The sequence below is a fragment of the Salmo trutta genome, chromosome 24 (assembly GCF_901001165.1).
Source record: "Salmo trutta chromosome 24, fSalTru1.1, whole genome shotgun sequence".
NCBI lineage: Eukaryota > Metazoa > Chordata > Actinopteri > Salmoniformes > Salmonidae > Salmo > Salmo trutta.
Window position 1 is genome coordinate 9,138,837 of NC_042980.1, and position 18,549 is coordinate 9,157,385.

The 18,549-nt window shown below is 42.3% G+C and overlaps 1 pseudogene; it reads left to right on the forward strand.

Moving 5' to 3' along the window:
• Window positions 1-1,088: 1,088 nt before the first annotated feature.
• Window positions 1,089-18,549, forward strand: part of LOC115161477 (histone deacetylase 4-like) — an 82,159-nt pseudogene continuing 64,698 nt past the window's right edge.

Below are 18,549 nucleotides of genomic sequence, written 5' to 3' on the forward strand. Positions count from 1 at the left end.
CAACTCGATTATAAGCCAATTATCAATATTTCAGAGCAGGCCATAATTCACAGCACCTTCTGTCTAAAGCATAATAAAAACATAAAACACGTAGTTACGTTCTAGCTGCAGGTCCATATCTGACATTATGTGTAGGCCTAGCTGAGGCGACCCGGAATCCCAAGTTTCAGCTCGATAGGTCATTTGGATCCTGAGCAGCGACCTTAATTGGTGCTGAAAATCCAAATTTTCCGGGCGTTGCTACGGGGTCCTTGAATGAGCTATCGGACAGAACATTGGGGTCCGTCTCTATGGGCCGAGGTGGTTTCAATGCACCTAGTCTTGTGACTCTGGGACTTTTCTAAATGTCATAATTTTTGTAATGGTGAAATTGAATTGAAGTTATTGCAAATGTACGAGGCTGTTTCTCGGTCTGAGAACCTTCTAGAGCCACATAACTCACCGTTGCACTATCGACTTGAGCTCTAGAACAGATTTCTAAGTTTTTCAGAGTTCTAGGTCTGACAGTTCTTTGATAGTTCGAACAAAGTTAACTATTTGCAGGCTCTGTGTGTCTCTAAGCCCCACACTGTGTCACTCCATCCTTGCTGTTGTGTGTGTGAGCTTTCTTGAAATCTGATGGGATAAATGACTGATTTACAGTTCATGAGGGTTGCCTAATCGCACATATGAAGTTTGGAAATATGTGACTTGTTTAACCTTTCGATACAGCCCCTGTGACCCATATTTAACGCACTTCCGATTGGACACAGGAAGTAAAAGTAAACACATATCCTCATTGGGGTAGGCTGTCACAGAATCCTGAGTTTGAAGTCTTTACGTAAAGATCTGACGATTTACACAGGGTTGAATGCACTATTTCTCACAAACTGTAGGTTTTGGTAAATCAAAACACCTTTAGGGTGAATTTAACCACTTCGAAGTCTTTTCCGTTTAGGAGAAAACGGCCACATCGTGATTGGTGATGTTTTGTACATTGCAATATGATTACATTCACCTCTGGTGGTTTTTTCCCGGGACAGTGGAAAAATGACCAAAATGTGAACATTTTATAAAACGGAAACCGAATGTCCGAGAGACTTCGTTCGATGACTTCCCGGAAGATCTGGCCCTGGGGCTCGGCCCGCCGCTGTCGTAAGTAAGGGACCGTTCATTTGCAATATGGAGGTTTCTCATCAATCATACAGCAAATGCCAAAAAGTGCCCTTCATGTGTGAAATGCACACACAAAATTACTTCAACTAAATACTTTTACTAATAATGACAATTCTAATAATAATCCTAATAATAATCCTCATCACCATCGTCATAGCATAACTTTACACCCCACTTGTTTTGTTTGTCAAAGCTGAAGCCAATTTTACAAAGTCAGGCCTTGGGTTGAGCCAAATGGTTCCCAATTTCCTCCAATAATAATAGTGTATGGTCATTTGCATTCTGACTCACACACACTCTATGGTCCTCCTGATTTATTCCATAGCAAGCGAGCCCCACAGCATGTGAGGTCGACACCATAGCACTGGTGCTCCCAAATTAATTGATTGAGATACAGCCTGTATTGGGCCTATATGAATTCTAACTACTTACTGTTGTGCACTAGAAACAAATTAGTAAACACTGTAAAAACATGTGTGTGCTATAAAAGCTAAAATGTTGATACGAATACCTCTCATTGAAATTACAAAGTAATTTGTGGAACATTAGGTTTCTGTAAATTGTATAAAAGCGCGTTCTATTGAGATTCATTACATTGAAAAGTGTACAGGGCAGGTTTGTGATGATGAACTGTCATTCATTGCCATGACCATTGTCTCCTGAAGAAGCTATCCCCTTTCCTTTCTTTCTGTCCCCCAAATGTTTTGAATTACTGGTGAAGTTACCAGGTTGATGGCGACCTAGCCAATGAGGTTACATGACTGAACAAAGTGTAACAAATAGTTAACGACACGTGATACTTTCGACCTGACCACGACATGGTTTATGAATGTAAATTGCGGTCCCAGCGATCCGCAATAGGATGATGAAAATGTTGTGCCTGGTTGGACTAGAAGCTAGCTAGCTGTTTTCGCTGTAGGAGTGGTGCAACCATGACCACTAATGAATCAAATCAAATGTATTTATAAAGCCCTTATTACATTAACTGATATGTCAAAGTGCTGTACAGAAACCCAGCCTAAACCCAAACAGCAAGCAATGGCAGGAGGTAGAAGCACGAATCTGCACTTGCTTTCCTCTCTAGGGTACTCGGAAACAATGGGTACAGCGAAACCTGTCAGTGAAGGTAATTTATAATAAGGGTTACATGGAGAAAATTGGACCTCTCTGAATTTAAATGGATGGCCCTCCCTTCAACAAAATATGTTTTACCTTCCTGAAAGCTTTAAAAAAAAGTGACCCTTCCCTATACCCCAAAATAATAGCCTAATTAAAACATAAAATGGATAGCAGTCTTCTTGGACAGAGAAGAGCCTTCTAATATGCAGTTTTAGAAATGGTTCTTCTTCCTGTAAGCATTGCATGGTAAATATACATTTTGATAGCACACAGGGCTGCGGGCCTGAGGTTGTGGGTTCGCGACCACCGTGGACAAGAGTATGGGTGGAATATCTCCTTTATGGTCATTTACATTTACATTTAAGTCATTTAGCAGACGCTTCTTATCCAGAGCGACTTACAAATTGGTGCATTCACCTATAATATCCAGTAGAACAACACTTTACAATAGTGCATCTAAATCTTTTAAAGGGGGGGGGGGTTAGAAGGATTACTTTATCCTATCCCAGGTATTCCTTAAAGAGGTGGGGTTTCAGGTGTCTCCGGAAGGTGGTGATTGACTCCGCTGTCCTGGCATCGTGAGGGAGCTTGTTCCACCATTGGGGTGCCAGAGCAGCGAACAGTTTTGACTGGGCTGAGCGGGAACTGTGCTTCCTCAGAGGTAGGGAGGCGAGCAGGCCAGAGGTGGATGAACGCAGTGCCCTTGTTTGGGTGTAGGGCCTGATCAGAGCCTGAAGGTACGGAGGTGCCGTTCCCCTCACAGCTCCGTAGGCAAGCACCATGGTCTTGTAGCGGATGCGAGCTTCAACTGGAAGCCAGTGGAGAGAGCGGAGGAGCGGGGTGACGTGAGAGAACTTGGGAAGGTTGAACACCAGACGGGCTGCGGCGTTCTGGATGAGTTGTAGGGGTTTGATGGCACAGGCAGGGAGCCCAGCCAACAGCGAGTTGCAGTAACGGGAGACGGGAGATGACAAGTGCCTGGATTAGGACCTGCGCCGCTTCCTGTGTGAGGCAGGGTCGTACTCTGCGAATGTTGTAGAGCATGAACCTACAGGATCGGGTCACCGCCTTGATGTTAGTGGAGAACGACAGGGTGTTGTCCAGGATCACGCCAAGGTTCTTAGCACTCTGGGAGGAGGACACAAGGGAGTTGTCAACCGTGATGGCGAGATCATGGAACGGGCAGTCCTTCCCCGGGAGGAAGAGCAGCTCCGTCTTGCCGAGGTTCAGCTTGAGGTGGTGATCCGTCATCCACACTTATATGTCTGCCAGACATGCAGAGATGCGATTCGCCACCTGGTTGTCAGAAGGGGGAAAGGAGAAGATTAATTGTGTGTCGTCTGCATAGCAATGATAGGAGAGACTGTGTGAGGATATGACAGAGCCAAGTGACTTGGTGTATAGCGAGAATAGGAGAGGGCCTAGAACAGAGCCCTGGGGGACACCAGTGGTGAGAGCACGTGGTGCGGAGACAGATTCTCGCCACGCCACCTGGTAGGAGCGACCTGTCAGGTAGGACGCAATCCAAGCGTGGGCCGCGCCGGAGATGCCCAGCTCGGAGAGGGTGGAGAGGAGGATCTGATGGTTCACAGTATCAAAGGCAGCAGATAGGTCTAGAAGGATGAGAGCAGAGGAGAGAGAGTTAGCTTTAGCAGTGCGGAGAGCCTCCGTGACACAGAGAAGAGCAGTCTCAGTTGAATGCCCAGTCTTGAAACCTGACTGATTAGGATCAAGAAGGTCGTTCTGAGAGAGATAGCAGGAGAGCTGGCCAAGGACGGCACGTTCAAGAGTTTTGGAGAGAAAAGAAAGAAGGGATACTGGTCTGTAGTTGTGACATCGGAGGGATCGAGTGTAGTTTTTTCAGAAGGGGTGCAACTCTCGCTCTCTTGAAGACGGAAGGGACGTAGCCAGCGGTCAAGGATGAGTTGATGAGCGAGGTGAGGTAGGGGAGAAGGTCTCCGGAAATGGTCTGGAGAAGAGAGGAGGGGATAGGGTCAAGTGGGCAGGTTGTTGGGCGGCCGGCCGTCACAAGACGCGAGATTTCATCTGGAGAGAGAGGGGAGAAAGAGGTCAAAGCACAGGGTAGGGCAGTGTGAGCAGGACCAGCGGTGTCGCTTGACTTAGCAAATGAGGATCGGATGTCGTCAACCTTCTTTTCAAAATGGTTGACGAAGTCATCCGCAGTGAGGGAGGGGGGGGGGGGGGGGGGAGGAGGATTCAGGAGGGAGGAGAAGGTAGCAAAAAGCTTCCTAGGGTTAGAGGCAGATGCTTGGAATTTAGAGTGGTAGAAAGTGGCTTTAGCAGCAGAGACAGAAGAGGAAAATGTAGAGAGGAGGAGTGAAAGTGCCAGGTCCGCAGGGAAGCGAGTTTTCCTCCATTTCCGCTCGGCTGCCCGGAGCCCTGTTCTGTGAGCTCGCAGTGAGTCGTCGAGCCACGGAGCAGGAGGGGAGGACCGAGCCGGCCTGGGGGATAGGGGACAGAGAAAATCAAAGGATGCAGAGAGGGAGGAGAGGAGGGTTGAGGAGGCAGAATCAGGAGATAGGTTGGAGAAGGTTTGAGCAGAGGGAAGAGATGATAGGATGGAAGAGGAGAGAGTAGCGGGAGAGAGAGAGAAGGTTGGGACGGCGCAATACCATCCGAGTAGGGGCAGAGTGAGAAGTTTTTGATGAGAGCGAGAGGGAAAAGGATACAAGGTAGTGGTCGGAGACTTGGAGGGGAGTTGCAATGAGATTAGTGGAAGACAGCATCTAGTAAAGATGAGGTCAAGCGTATTGCCTGCCTTGTGAGTAGGGGGGGAAGGTGAGAGGGTGAGGTCAAAGAGGAGAGGAGTGGAAAGAAGGAGGCAGAGAGGAATGAGTCGAAGGTAGACGTGGGGAGGTTAAAGTCACCCAGAACTGTGATAGGTGAGCCATCCTCAGGAAAGGAACTTATCAAGGCGTCAAGCTCATTGATGAACTCTCCAAGGGAACCTGGAGGGCGATAAATGATGAGGATGTTAAGCTTGAAAGGGCTGGTAACTGTGACAGCATGGAATTCAAATGAGGAGATAGACAGATGGGTCAGGGGAGAAAGAGAGAATGTCCACTTGGGAGAGATGAGGATTCCAGTGCCACCACCCCGCTGGCTCAATGCTCTAGGGGTATGCGAGAACACGTGGGCAGACGAGGAGAGAGCAGTAGGAGTAGCAGTGTTATCTGTGGTGATCCATGTTTCCGTCAGCGCCAGGAAGTCTAGGGACTGGAGGGTAGCATAGGCTGAGATGAACTCAGCCTTGTTGGCCGCAGACCGGCAGTTCCAGAGGCTGCCGGAGACCTGGAACTCCACGTGGGTCGTGCGCGCTGGGACCACCAGGTTAGAGTGGCAGTGGCCACGCGGTGTGGAGCGTTTGTATGGCCTGTGCAGAGGGGAGAGAACAGGGATAGACAGACACATAGTTGACAAGCTACAGAAGAGGCTACGCTAATGCAAAGGAGATTGGAATGACAAGTGGACTACACGTCTCGAATGTTCAGAAAGTTAAGCTTACGTTGCAAAAAATCTTATTGACTAAAATGACGAAAATGATACAGTACTGCTGGCTGGTGGAGTAGGCTAGCTAGCAGTGGCTGCGTTGTTGACTTTGTTTGAACATGTAGCTGGCTAGGTGTAGCTGGCTAGGTGACCTCGATAGTTTCAGTACTACACCTTGTCATGATACAAAAGCAACTTTGTAGCTAGCTAACATACACTAATCAAGACGTTCCTTTGTAATGTATTTAGTTTCTACAGTGTTAAGTATGGATGGAGAGATAGGAGTATGTGTTCATCTTACCATATTTGTCCAATGCCAAATCAGTGTGTATTGTTTGTAGCGAAACTGTCCCTGTTTGCAAATAAATACATCTGAGACGTCATTAGGAGTCTGAGCACTTTAAAGAGTTAGGTCTACCTTTCCACCCCAAACAGAGTAGGCCTACCGAGGCAGAAAACTTTAAGCTTTAACTGCTGGCTACTCTATGACTAAACCCAATGACAGAAGGTCAAAAGTGCTTCCCTAAAAGCTGTCTGGGTTGGAACACCTACAGTACAGAAAGTGAATAGCTTAATCAATCGATAGTGACGGAACTTGATTACTCCCGGGCAAAGTCATTTATTTCTCTCGAATATAGAAGGTTGTATGTAGCTCAGCCTCTGAATGTCAAACAAAAGAAGCAATAATATCCCCATATGCATCAGAGTCTTTCCTGGGTATTTCACAGCTTGTTTCTAGCATAAAGCATCGCGGACCAAAGCATTGTTATAGATCACTTTATATAATCGGATCCATTTTATTTTCTTCAAAATCTTAAGCTATTAAGGGGTAGGTAGGCCTGTGCTTTTGGCCATTTTCTTTCATAAAAAGTAGACCTATGGCATACTCTCTCCTACCCCATCAATTTGAGTCTTGGTTTTAACTTAACATCCCTTCACTGACATGAGGTAAGCTGTTTAAAGAGTGCATGGTGGGTGGAGGAATTGACAGACAAAATCTATGGATATGGCAGCCTATAGCCTGATTTGGTTTGTCAAACAGGTAGACCTAGCTCTTATTTTTTAAATAGGAAAAATAGGCTCTAACACAAAGCCCTCTTAAGTCATTGAAATTAATTATGCCTACTCAAATTTGCATCCTTTCAGCACCATGAGCTGTCCATTTCTTATTAATTGTGCCAGGGCTGCTGATTCAAGTTTCAGCACCACAATGTAAATTACTCGAATCTGGCTAATTGTGAGGTCAATAACTGATAAATAGGCCTACATCATGGACAAGAAACATATTGTATTTAATAAAATCAATTATAGTAGTAGCAAGCTATCAAAGTTGATCTCCGGTCCTCCTCATCTTCACGCTCTCCTTCTCAAACTGAACAGAACATAGACAATAGGCTAGTCCGCTCGCAAGATAATGCATTTTCTGGACTAGGCCTAATCTAAAAACAATGCGGAGGATGCCTTTGACTTCTCCTGAACTACCACCGTAGGCCTACACAGCACAGCCATTGGTTAAGGCAGCACACAAAACGTTTTGAATCAGCAAGGTCAGAGTAGGCCGGGGCTCAGGGTTGGAATATCCCTCGCAGTTTATAATGCAGCCTAGTTGTATTTACATCATCCCAGCAGCTATCTTAGAAATATAACTTTGCTCTATGCTTCCCCCGAGCATGCATTTCTTAGCCTATAGGCTATGGATCATTTGATTGAGACCACACTAAATAGTGTATAAGCACACTTGATATTGCCCCAGTGGAGAATCAGAGATGAGGGGTGGCATCAGGCACACATCGATATACACTGATTATACAAAACACTAAGAACACCTGCTCTTTCCATGACATAGACTGACAAGGTGAATCCAGATTAAAGCTATGATTCCTAACACGGAACCCAAATCGTGCGCCATCGTGCATACATTTATTTTGTCCCCCCACACCAAACGCGATCACGACACGCAGGTTAAAATATCAAAACAAACTATGAACCAATTACATTAATTTGGGGACAGGTCGAAAAGCATTAAACATTTATGGCAATTTAGCTAGCTAGCTTGCACTAGCTAGCTAATTTGTCCTATTTAGCTAGCTTGCTGTTCCTAGCTAATTTGTCCTGGGATATAAACATTGAGTTGTTATTTTACCTGAAATGCACAAGGTCCTCTACTCTGACAATTAATCCACCAATAAAACGGTCAACTGAATCGTTTCTAGTCATCTCTACTTTCTAGGCTTTTTCTTCTCTGGACTTTATTTATATCATAAATTAAGTGCATTTCTGCCACCGACCTCATTCGTCTTTCAGTCACCTGCTTCTATAAACCAATAGGAGATGGGAGAGGCAGGACTTGCAGCACGATCTGCGTCACAAATAGAACTGACTTCTATTTTAGAGCTTGGCAACGCAGACACTCGTTGGAGCGCGCGAGCACTGTGGGTGCAATAATTGAATAATATAGATTTCTAAATTTATTTTCAATGCTCGCGCTCACGTTATTTTGCAACGCAGCCTGTAACAGGCTGACTACACCGCTCGAGTCGCATGTGCGAGCGTTGCAAAATAAAAAAAAAATCTATATTATTCAATTATTGCACCCACACTGCTCGCTCGCGCCAACGAGCGTCTGCGTTGCCAAGCGCTAAAACAGAAGTCAGTTCTAAATGAATGTAATTGGTTCATAGTTTGTTTTGATATTTTAACCTGCGTGTCGTGATCGCGAACCGGCATAATTAGAAAAGGTGTGTGAGAGAGATAGAAATAACAAGAGGGGTGGTGTAACTAATATTGTGCCTATTAAAACTGAGCACAAATGGACAGCTATGCAAGCCATCGTGGAGAAAAGCGCTCACCTCCATCCAGCACCAGCGGGTTGGAAAGCACCACTCGCTGGGCCACGTCCAGCACTGTGATGTTTAGTGGGCTAGTAGGCCTACACCTACGTGTTTGATATGGGCAGGAGCAGGCCTGTGAAACGAGGGCGAGAGAATGCCATGTTCCTTCTTTGATATTGTTCCCATTCCCTTTTTGCCAAGTTTAGAATTGTAAACTAATAGAAAATAGAAGTGGGAGACTATTGCGAGCACTGCTCCCTTCTTCTCACAAAACGTCTGGATCGTCCAAACGGTTTGGCCTACAAACTAAAATGACTCTATGGAAAGATGAGAATCTCATGAACATGATGGTGTTCTCTGTGTTGCTCTATGTCCCCCACAAGCGTCATGGGACTCGTCTGAAGTCGGTTCCGCCAATCTGCCAACTTCTGTCTGTAGTGCCAGAACAGCTTGGGCTACACACTTACAGTACTAGTCAAAGGTTCGGAAACAGCTACTCATTCAAATTTTCTTTATTTTTACTATTTTACTACATTGTACAATAATAGTGAAAACATCAAAACGATGAAATAACACATATGGAATCATGTAGTAAGCAAAAAAGTGTTAAACAAATCAAAATATATTTGATATTTGATATTCTTCAAAGTAGCCACCCTTGCCTTGATCACAGCTTTGCACACTCTTGGCATTCTCTCAACCAGCTTCACCTGGAATGCTTTTCCAGCAGTCTTGAAGGAGTTCCCACATATGCTGAGCACTTGTTGGCTGCTTTTCCTTTCCTCTGCGGTACAACTCATGCCAAACCATCTCAATTGGGTTGAGGTTGGGTGATTGTGGAGGCCAGGTCATCTGATGCAGCACTCCATCACTCTCCTTCTTGGTCAAATAGCCCTTACACAGCCTGGAGGTGTGTTGGGTCATTGTCCTGTTGAAAAACAAATGATAGTACCACTAAGAAGTAGCCATAATGGTTTGGTGTCCCTTGAATTCTAAATAAATCACTGACAGTGTCACCAGCAAAGCACCCACACACCATCACACCTCCTTCTCCATGCATCACGGTGGGAATACAAATACACGGCGGTAGGAACCAAAAATCTAAAATTTTGACTCATCAGACCAGAGGACAGATTTCCACCGGTCTAATGTCCATTGCTCATGTTTCTTGGCCCAAACAAGTCTCTTCTTATTATTGGTGTCCTTTAGTAGTGGTTTCTTTGCAGCAATTCAACCATGAAGGCCTGATTCACACAGTCTCCTCTGAACAGACGATGTTGAGATGTGTCTGTTACTTGAACTCTGTGAAGCATTTATTTGGGCTGCAATTTCTGAGGCTGGTAACTCTAATGAACTTATCCTCTGCAGCAGAGGTAAATCTGGGTCTTCCTTTCCTGTGGCGGTCCTCATGAGAGCCAGTTTCATCATGCCGCTTGACGGGTTTTGCGTCTGCACTTAAAGAAACTTTCAAAGTTCTTGAAATTTTCCACATTGACTGTCCTTCATGTCTTAAAGTAATGATGGACTGTCATTTCTCTTTGCTTATTTGAGATGTTCTTGCCATAATATGGACTTGGTCTTTTACCAAATATGCCTATCTTCTGTATACCATCCCTACCTTGTCACAACACAACTGATTGGCTCAAACACATTAAGAAGGAAAGAAATTCCACAAATTAACTTTTAACAAGGCACGCCTGTTAATTGAAATGATTTCCAGGTGACTACCTCATGAAGCTGGTTGAGAGAAGGCCAAGAGTGTGTATGGAAGTGTTTTGTGCAAAAATGTTTCGGTTAAGGTTTAAAAAATCCTTATCTCTTATACCTCTCAGATAAAGGACAGACCCTTTAAAACAACTTCCTTTTCAATGTATGAATCTATTATTCAATGTGTTTCTATGGGCAAATTCAATGTCTGATAAAATCATTTGTTTATATTTTACATTTTAAAATTCTAAATCAAATAGCTAAATGATCCTTGGTATGACCATCTTAAAACAATTTCATATTTTAGTTTAGTAGAACCCCCCCCCCCCGTTTAAGAATTTTTTTTATATAGTTTTTTTTACGTCAGATTTTATGGGAAACACTTACGATTTTCCATACTGTGAGGACGTGGGACAATGAGCCGTTATCACTGCCGATGGCCGAACTAGGCAAAATGGTCCTCGTAGGCCTACTCATATCGCCACCTGGACGTCTTCCATTACAACCACGACTACAATGCAAGGCCAACCAACAAGACAGCCTTGTCCTATTGCTCTCATTTACATCAATGCCTAACTTTCCTGAATTTGATTAGTTCAACTTTTTAGTGCAAGGAAATAGCCTTACTAATTAAATAAATGATCAAAAATATATTTTATTTAATCTAAAGTAATGATGAAAAATAATTTTGTGACAAACTAATAGGCCTAGTTATAGCCTGCCTACACGTAGGCCTATGCCAAGATTAGTTCCACACTTGCAAGATATAAAGTGCATAGAGGCTACTTGGATATAGGTTATCCATCTATAAACTCTTCTATTCCTTAAACTCCCATGCCTGGCTTGTTCCAGGGTTTAATCAATGTCACTTGCTACCATATTAAATGTATCATGCCACTTTATATCACTTTATATCTGAGTGACCCTGAAACAAGTAGATTGAAATTCGTCATAGAGATTGCAAATCTATTCACCCATCCATTGCTGAAATGTAGCCTTCATCATTGGTAAGCAGGGGTGCAACTTTAGTTTTAGAAGTGGTGTGGGACATAACTTGGTGGGGGTCTTGGGGTCCTCCCATTTTGGGGGGCATCTAAAGCTAATTTTCTGCATTTCTACACAATCTAATATGACCCATGGCCCTTCTTGCTGTCTCTATTTAGAACAACATAAAGTAAGCAAAAATGCCCAGTCATCAAGCTAGGTAGGAGTACATTATTAAATATGTTTAAGTGATTAATAAGACTGAACTAGATCAATGATAATTCAATAATCAATATTGTGTCGCACATTTAACCAACAGCCTAACAAATGAACAACTCTTACAAATAAAGTACAAAGACTTGATTGTCTTTATTAAGACATCCTTTATATCAAATTTCAGCCAGACCGCCGAGCCAGACTGAGCCGCCTGCACGCCCGACCCCCCCAGTCTAGTCAATAACTCAACTCTCTCAACTTCCTTCCCATCTTTTTTATGTCTCAAGGAATGGTTTGGAAAACAAAAGTTTTACAAAAACACACATACACCTACACATTAACACACAGAAACAGTACATCCTCCATAGAATTCGCATCATAGGCCTAATAGTACTGTAGAGCTCTTTTTACTTGCACACAGCATAGCTGGGTCATCCCGTCCTGCCCTAGTGGTCCATGGCCCTGCAGCAGCCCAACCCAACACACCCCACTCATCTTTAGGATCTTAGTGAAACATTCATTATTGGTTTCAGGTATTAGGCCAAGGCCAGAGTGATAACCAGCGTATTTCAGAAACCCAGGGCCAGGACTGAGCAGGTCCAGCAGCTAGGGATTGCCAAAATAGTTATCTCCCCTGACATGGGCATGTTTTCAACACAGACTCATTTTGTCGTACTGCATTCCATATAAAGCATTCAGACCTTATGAAAGTTGCACAGTATACCCTTATTCTTGTAATAAATCAAATCTAGTGATACATAACATAGACATTTCTTCCACCCATTGTGGGAGGATAACCAACCTTCCAATTAATGGCAATGCATTTCTTAGCCCCTATAAATGCTAGGTTACACAATTTCTTCTGATAACAGTCTCTAGTATCAACATTTCCAAGCAAACAGGTTGAAGGGACAATCTGAGATGATATGAACATGACTGGGCATTCAAACATATCTGTATCCATTCATCATCATCAATAGTGTCTCCCATGTGTTCCTCAAATTTTAGCTTTACATGTTTTGTGTCATCGGGAAAAGACAGTTTGGAAATGTACTTTCGAGTTTTGTCAGACTGCCTTAAAATAGTTTCAATCTTTGAAGCTTCTTGCTTGTCCACTGTTTGCTGCACAGAGAAAATAGTGTTGTTTCTGAAAAAAATCACCTAAGCTCCATCACAGACCGGTCTTCCCCGGCTGCCTGCCACTGATAAGACCCCTGTCACCATCTGATCCTGCTCAGATGAGGCATGACAAAGAATTACATTGGTGTACATTTATACATTACATTAACCATGAATAGAATCGATGGTTCAACAATATGAATGACCATTTTTCCCAGATCCCAGACTGTAGCCAACCCATCAACTCAATGGAACTTTGTGTCCATTCACTGATTGTTATGATATTCTTAAAAGTTCACCTGAGCTCTGTAGACTGGTCTTCCCTGGCTGTCTGACCCTGGAGGGACACCTGTCACCATCTGATCCTGCTAAGACATAATGAGCATATTGCTGTGTACTGACTGTGCCCCATGACAGTGAAGCCTGTTGAGCTGTTTATACCATGTCAGTGTGAAAAGTAGGGAATTGGCTAGGGAAACTGACAGATCAATAACGTTGCATTGCTTTACTGACTAATGAAAACTCACATTGCGCTGAAAAAAAAACATCCGAATATCGATCTTCAATTGTTCGGCCGCTGGTTTCATCGTTTGATTTAGGTCTAGTGTGATTGAGGCAAAAATAATAGCTAAAGTTAGTGAGCTAGCTAATGGTGCAATGGTACATCATCAAGTGTACTTCTGTTGAAATGAGACAAAACAAAGGCTACAAAACATTTCCATATGCTGCATGACATGTAGCTAGTTTTGTATCACAGAGTAATGAAAAAACAAAAATGCCATTTTTATTTATTTTTATTTTACCAGGTCAGTTGACTGAGAACACATTCTCATTTACAGCAACGACCTGGGGAATAGTTACAGGGGAGAGGAGGGGGATGAATGAGCCAATTGTAAACTGGGGATGATTAGACAGCCGTGATGGTATGTCCCCAGTGAAAGTTGCACCCTTTTTGGTAAGATAGAAAACATTATTTAGAAGAAGGCTAAACCTCTGTGCTATGGTTAATTTACATTTTGATAAATACATTTTGATAAAATACATGTTAAAAATTGTAAAAAGCTTCTTTCTTACTGGTGCTTTAATTAATCAGAACAGGTGCATGCAATGAATGTAGGCCTAGGGCTATTGGATATTGTGCAGGTGCGAGTATGGGGAATAGCCTAGGCCAATGTGACTTCACGCCACAGCTTCCTATTTGAGTAGACTATAGGCTAGCCTACTGCAGCCTCCAAGAGCATCACAACTGGAGGATATATATTACAGTCCATCGCAGGTGCTTCCACTTCAAACACGCAGCCAGATTTCCTCCACAAGGATTTGAACACTCATCTTAATAAAGTTTATCCAGGTTTTTGGAGCATGTTTCTGCCAGTAGCTTGCAGTCAGGCTTCTAGCCTTCAAAATAGGAATTCGTCTTACACATGCCTGAACATCATTAACCACAATAGGTGAGTTTTCTATTTTCCGAGTATTTTTCATGATATCTGCTGAAGACGCTTGCAGGGAAATTTAACGTTTTTGAAGTCACCTTTCTCAAAAGGACCATAGGCCTACATACTCACAAATGGCAAGCAAGTCAAAAATAGTCAACACATTAACAGCAGCCACATTATAACAACGGTTTCTCAAAATGGAGGGAATGCTAAAACCCTCAACAGTGACTGACCCCAATGTGTGCGCATTGTGTTCATATTTGACAATAAGGTCCTTTCACTTTTTTTTTTATTTATATCTTCACCAAGTCTGGAAAAATGTAATGCGAAAATGTTACGCTTTGATGGTGTGGGGGTTAGATTGAAAGGAAAAGTTAACTAGCCCCGGTAGTTAAAAGCTGGGCGATAGTTATTGTCGTTATATCGGGGGTGGTTCGGGGTCCCTTGCTCATTAAAGAATTCCCCGCAAGGCATCACTATTTAAATTATTACGTTGTTATTAAGGCGGATAACCCTTTTACATTCCTTTGGTTTGAAACTGGCTCGAATTTCCCCCACTGTTAATGAAGCCCTGCGGTTTTATGACGGCTTTTAGCTGGTGATTTCTTTCCACAACAAGAGCGGGGAAAGAAAACCTAAATACAATCTTACAATAAGCAGTGAATGGGGTGTTTGTTTTTGCCTAGTCTATAAGATTATCTGGAGAAAACGTGGAAGAGACACTTACATACACACTGTCAGCGAATAACATATTCAATGCAATTATTTTCTAAATTAAAGCTCAAACAAAATGGAAAAAGACCAAGAGAAAAAAAGGTAGGCCTATGGTTTTTCATCCGTTTATTTAATCTTAGATTATTCCTTTACTGTGTGACATACTGGAATTATTTACATCGAAATAGAGGGGATATAGCCTATATTATTAAAACCTTTTCATGAAGACCGAAATCCCACTATTTTACCCATGCCTGCGTTTTTATACCAGTTTTTTTTTGTATATCTGAAATGGGTAGGGATACAAAAACACCTAATTGATTCCTGCATTTTCACACACCCTGTAACCAAAATACCAGGTATCAGGTCTGTGTGAACGATTCTATACTTTTTTTGCAGGGAAATTCATTAACACTTCCATTGTTTAATACCTCCCTGATTTGAAATGCAAAAAGCCTCCATGGATAAACAACACCCACCCACCCTTCTCCCCTACCAATTTGCCAGTTACCCACGATATAAAAGGGATATACCATACAAGAAAGTGGTAAATAAGGGGCTACAGGTTGCATAATATACCACATATTCTGTCTGAAATGGGTATGCTATGGTATTCTATGGAAACATAAATCAAATGGCTCAACTACATTGTTCAAAAATACGTGTTTTAATAAATAAGTTTAAAAAAAATGTACATTGGACAGAGTTGAAAGACTTGCTTATAAGTCAAATCTGGAAAAATCCATGCAGCGTACTTCAAGAACGTATTCTAAATTGCATTGGTCCCTTTACAAGCTGAATATAATACAGGTAGGCCTATGTACAATTCGAAACATTAATATATACTTCTATTTTGAGATTTTACAAACAGAACGAAATATAATTTCCCCAAAAAGATAAAATATGTTTTTTTCCTAATATCATCACCATTCCGACATTAAAACAACGTGATAATACGCCAGCAGTAGACACGAGAAGCGTCTTACAACACTGTCTGAGTATGTAACTTTTCAGGGTTATCTTCACTCCTTCTCACACTGTTCCAAGTGTTAGGTAATTGCACTCAAAGCACTCCAGGAGAGTTGTGCGCCACATTATACCTCTTGGCCCTGTTTCTGAGGCTCGTGGGTTCTTCAAATAGATCCTTTGGTGTCTTCATACTTTGTAGAAGTAAACAGTCTACAAGGGGAAGAAAGAAAACGTCAAAATGTTAGCGCCAATTACCAATATTACAGATTGCAATGCATATACGTTATCAAGCAATATGATTATTACTAATGCATTACATGCATAGCTTTATTGCACTTAATTCCTGAAAGAGAGTATAGGCTAGCCATGACACAGTGCGTTGCCTATTGGCCTTAAGGGTGGCACACGATCACTGGCATGGGAAGTCATCAATTAAACAATGATTTGGCCCTGAGTGAAACCATATGTCAACAACGGAAAGGGATTTCATTTTAAATGTGATGCATAAACCACAGTGGCCTATGTAATTGCATCACTGGAAAATATATGAGCAGGCCAAACAGACTTCAGGGGATTTGAGCACCTGTCTGTTTTAGGATGTTTTCATTTATATGGATGAGTGAATATTGAAATATTTATGCAGTAATATATTCATAATGTAGCCTATGTAAATGCACATTTCTAAATTCATAGTAGGCTACTACTAAGATGACAGTTCCTTTCTGTGATTTACGAGCAAAGCTTAAATGCAGCAATTATGTTTGTAGGCCTATTAGATTTTAGATGGCCGTTTTGTTTCTGAATTCGTTTAGTAAATATTAGTAGACTACAATTTGATATTCAGATATTTTGGGGTTAAATACATTTGGATTTGTTTGATTTAGTTGAAGAAAACCAGCTATGCTGATTACATGATCAAATAGCACAATGCACGTGTCACTAGTATAATTACGAGTAGACTAATATAGGCCTCATGATTTCAGCCGCATACATTGTCGAGATACATTTACATTTTAGTCATTTAGCAGACACTCTTATCCAGAGTGACTTACAGTAGTGAATGCATACATTTCATACAACTTCATACATTTTTTTTCTGTGCTGGGAATCGAACCCACAACCCTGGTGTTGCAAACACCATGCTCTACCAACTGAGCTACAGGGAGATGTATTTTATAATGTCGTTTAACGATAACAAATACATTTTAAGACGAGCTTTCTCACTTACTTTTCTTTGCCATTCCACACAGACTAATGAAACCCAAAACAGCAATGACAACAGAATTGGATACGGAAAAGACGTCCGGTTTAGTTCGAGAAAGGCCACCTTTAAATGTACAGTGCGCAAATTACCATAGTGTAGTTTATTTGTCCTCTTTACAGAAGATCTGTTTTATACGAGTGGGCGGTGTGTAAACTTCATGGTACCAGTCCATGGGAACTAAACAAACCAAAATCAGGCTTTATTTAACTGGAAATGTTTCTTTCACGGAATAAATGTGTAACTTCTGTTCCAAGACTCAGTAACCTACTTACAATTGGTGGGCTACTATTCAGAGCATAAATACTATTTTGGCCGGTAGCTAATCTGTTAAAAAGACGTATAGCTAATCTGTTAAAAAGATGTAGGCATATTAATAAATTTTCCCCTATTTGTTTTGTAGCAGCCTACATTTCTTTTAACATATTGGCCTATGCAAATTGCAAGGCTCTCCACTGTACAAAACTGTACATTAGAATTAGACTAGGCTACTATAATTAAATTAGGCCTAAGCCAATGGCACTAGACAAGAAAACAAATGCACTATCAGATGGTTTTGTAGCATGCATAAATGAGTTTCAATGGCTTGCTTCACAGCTCAAAGACGCACAACGGTTGGGTAACGCTGTGCAGCGATAAGGGGAGTAGAAACTCTCAAAAGACCGTATCCATTTTTGACTTGCCGCCAGTATACCCACTATGCCCAATGCCCTCGCATCTTTAATACAACGCTGGTTTGAACTCTCCGGCCCAAGTCGAGCGTTGCTATTCCTGCGGTCTCCATACAGGAAAGCGCTCCATTGGGAATGTGAATTACCCGTGGTTGGTGGTAGGCTGTTGAAGGCTGCTGCGTTTTGATGCGGCCTACCCCTCTATCTGCCATAGGCCTCAGAGGCCTCGCATCTTAAAAAGTCGTTAAAAACGGACAAGGATTAAATGCTAGACTGACATTTCACTGCAGAGTTTAATGTGTTTTCGAGCTGTCATGCCACTCACAGCAAGAAACAACCCTGACGTTTCAACCATTTCACTCCCCCGAGTCAGTGAAGCATATTTTATAGTCGTCTTTGGTTGCTACCTCAGTGTTTGGCAAATAAAACATGTTCCAAAAACATTATTTTGGCTACATTCAGAGCACCAACTTCCCATGTCTATAATCAAACAGCAGCCATATTCTCATTGTAAATTAAGTGTTCAACGACCCTCACTAACATTTCAGAAGGGCTATTTTCTCCTTCTCACTTAGCAGTGGTGTTGTCAGGCAATGCTGATGGAGAACTTGTCTAACTGTGTATTAACCTGGCTCGTGCTCAGGTCATCCACATGCGCTTCTGCGCGCCAGACCCCAAGTGCCGGCGTACTGGTGAAATGTTTGCAAGTTGCAGATGCCATGGCGTGGATGTTAAAGAATGTTAAAGAAGGCTACCCAGATGACTATCATGAGCATTAACTGAGTAATTGGATAAGCTACACTTATTTCATTCCTAATTCACTCTAGTAAAGGGGAAATTGTTTCGCTTTCAGATCA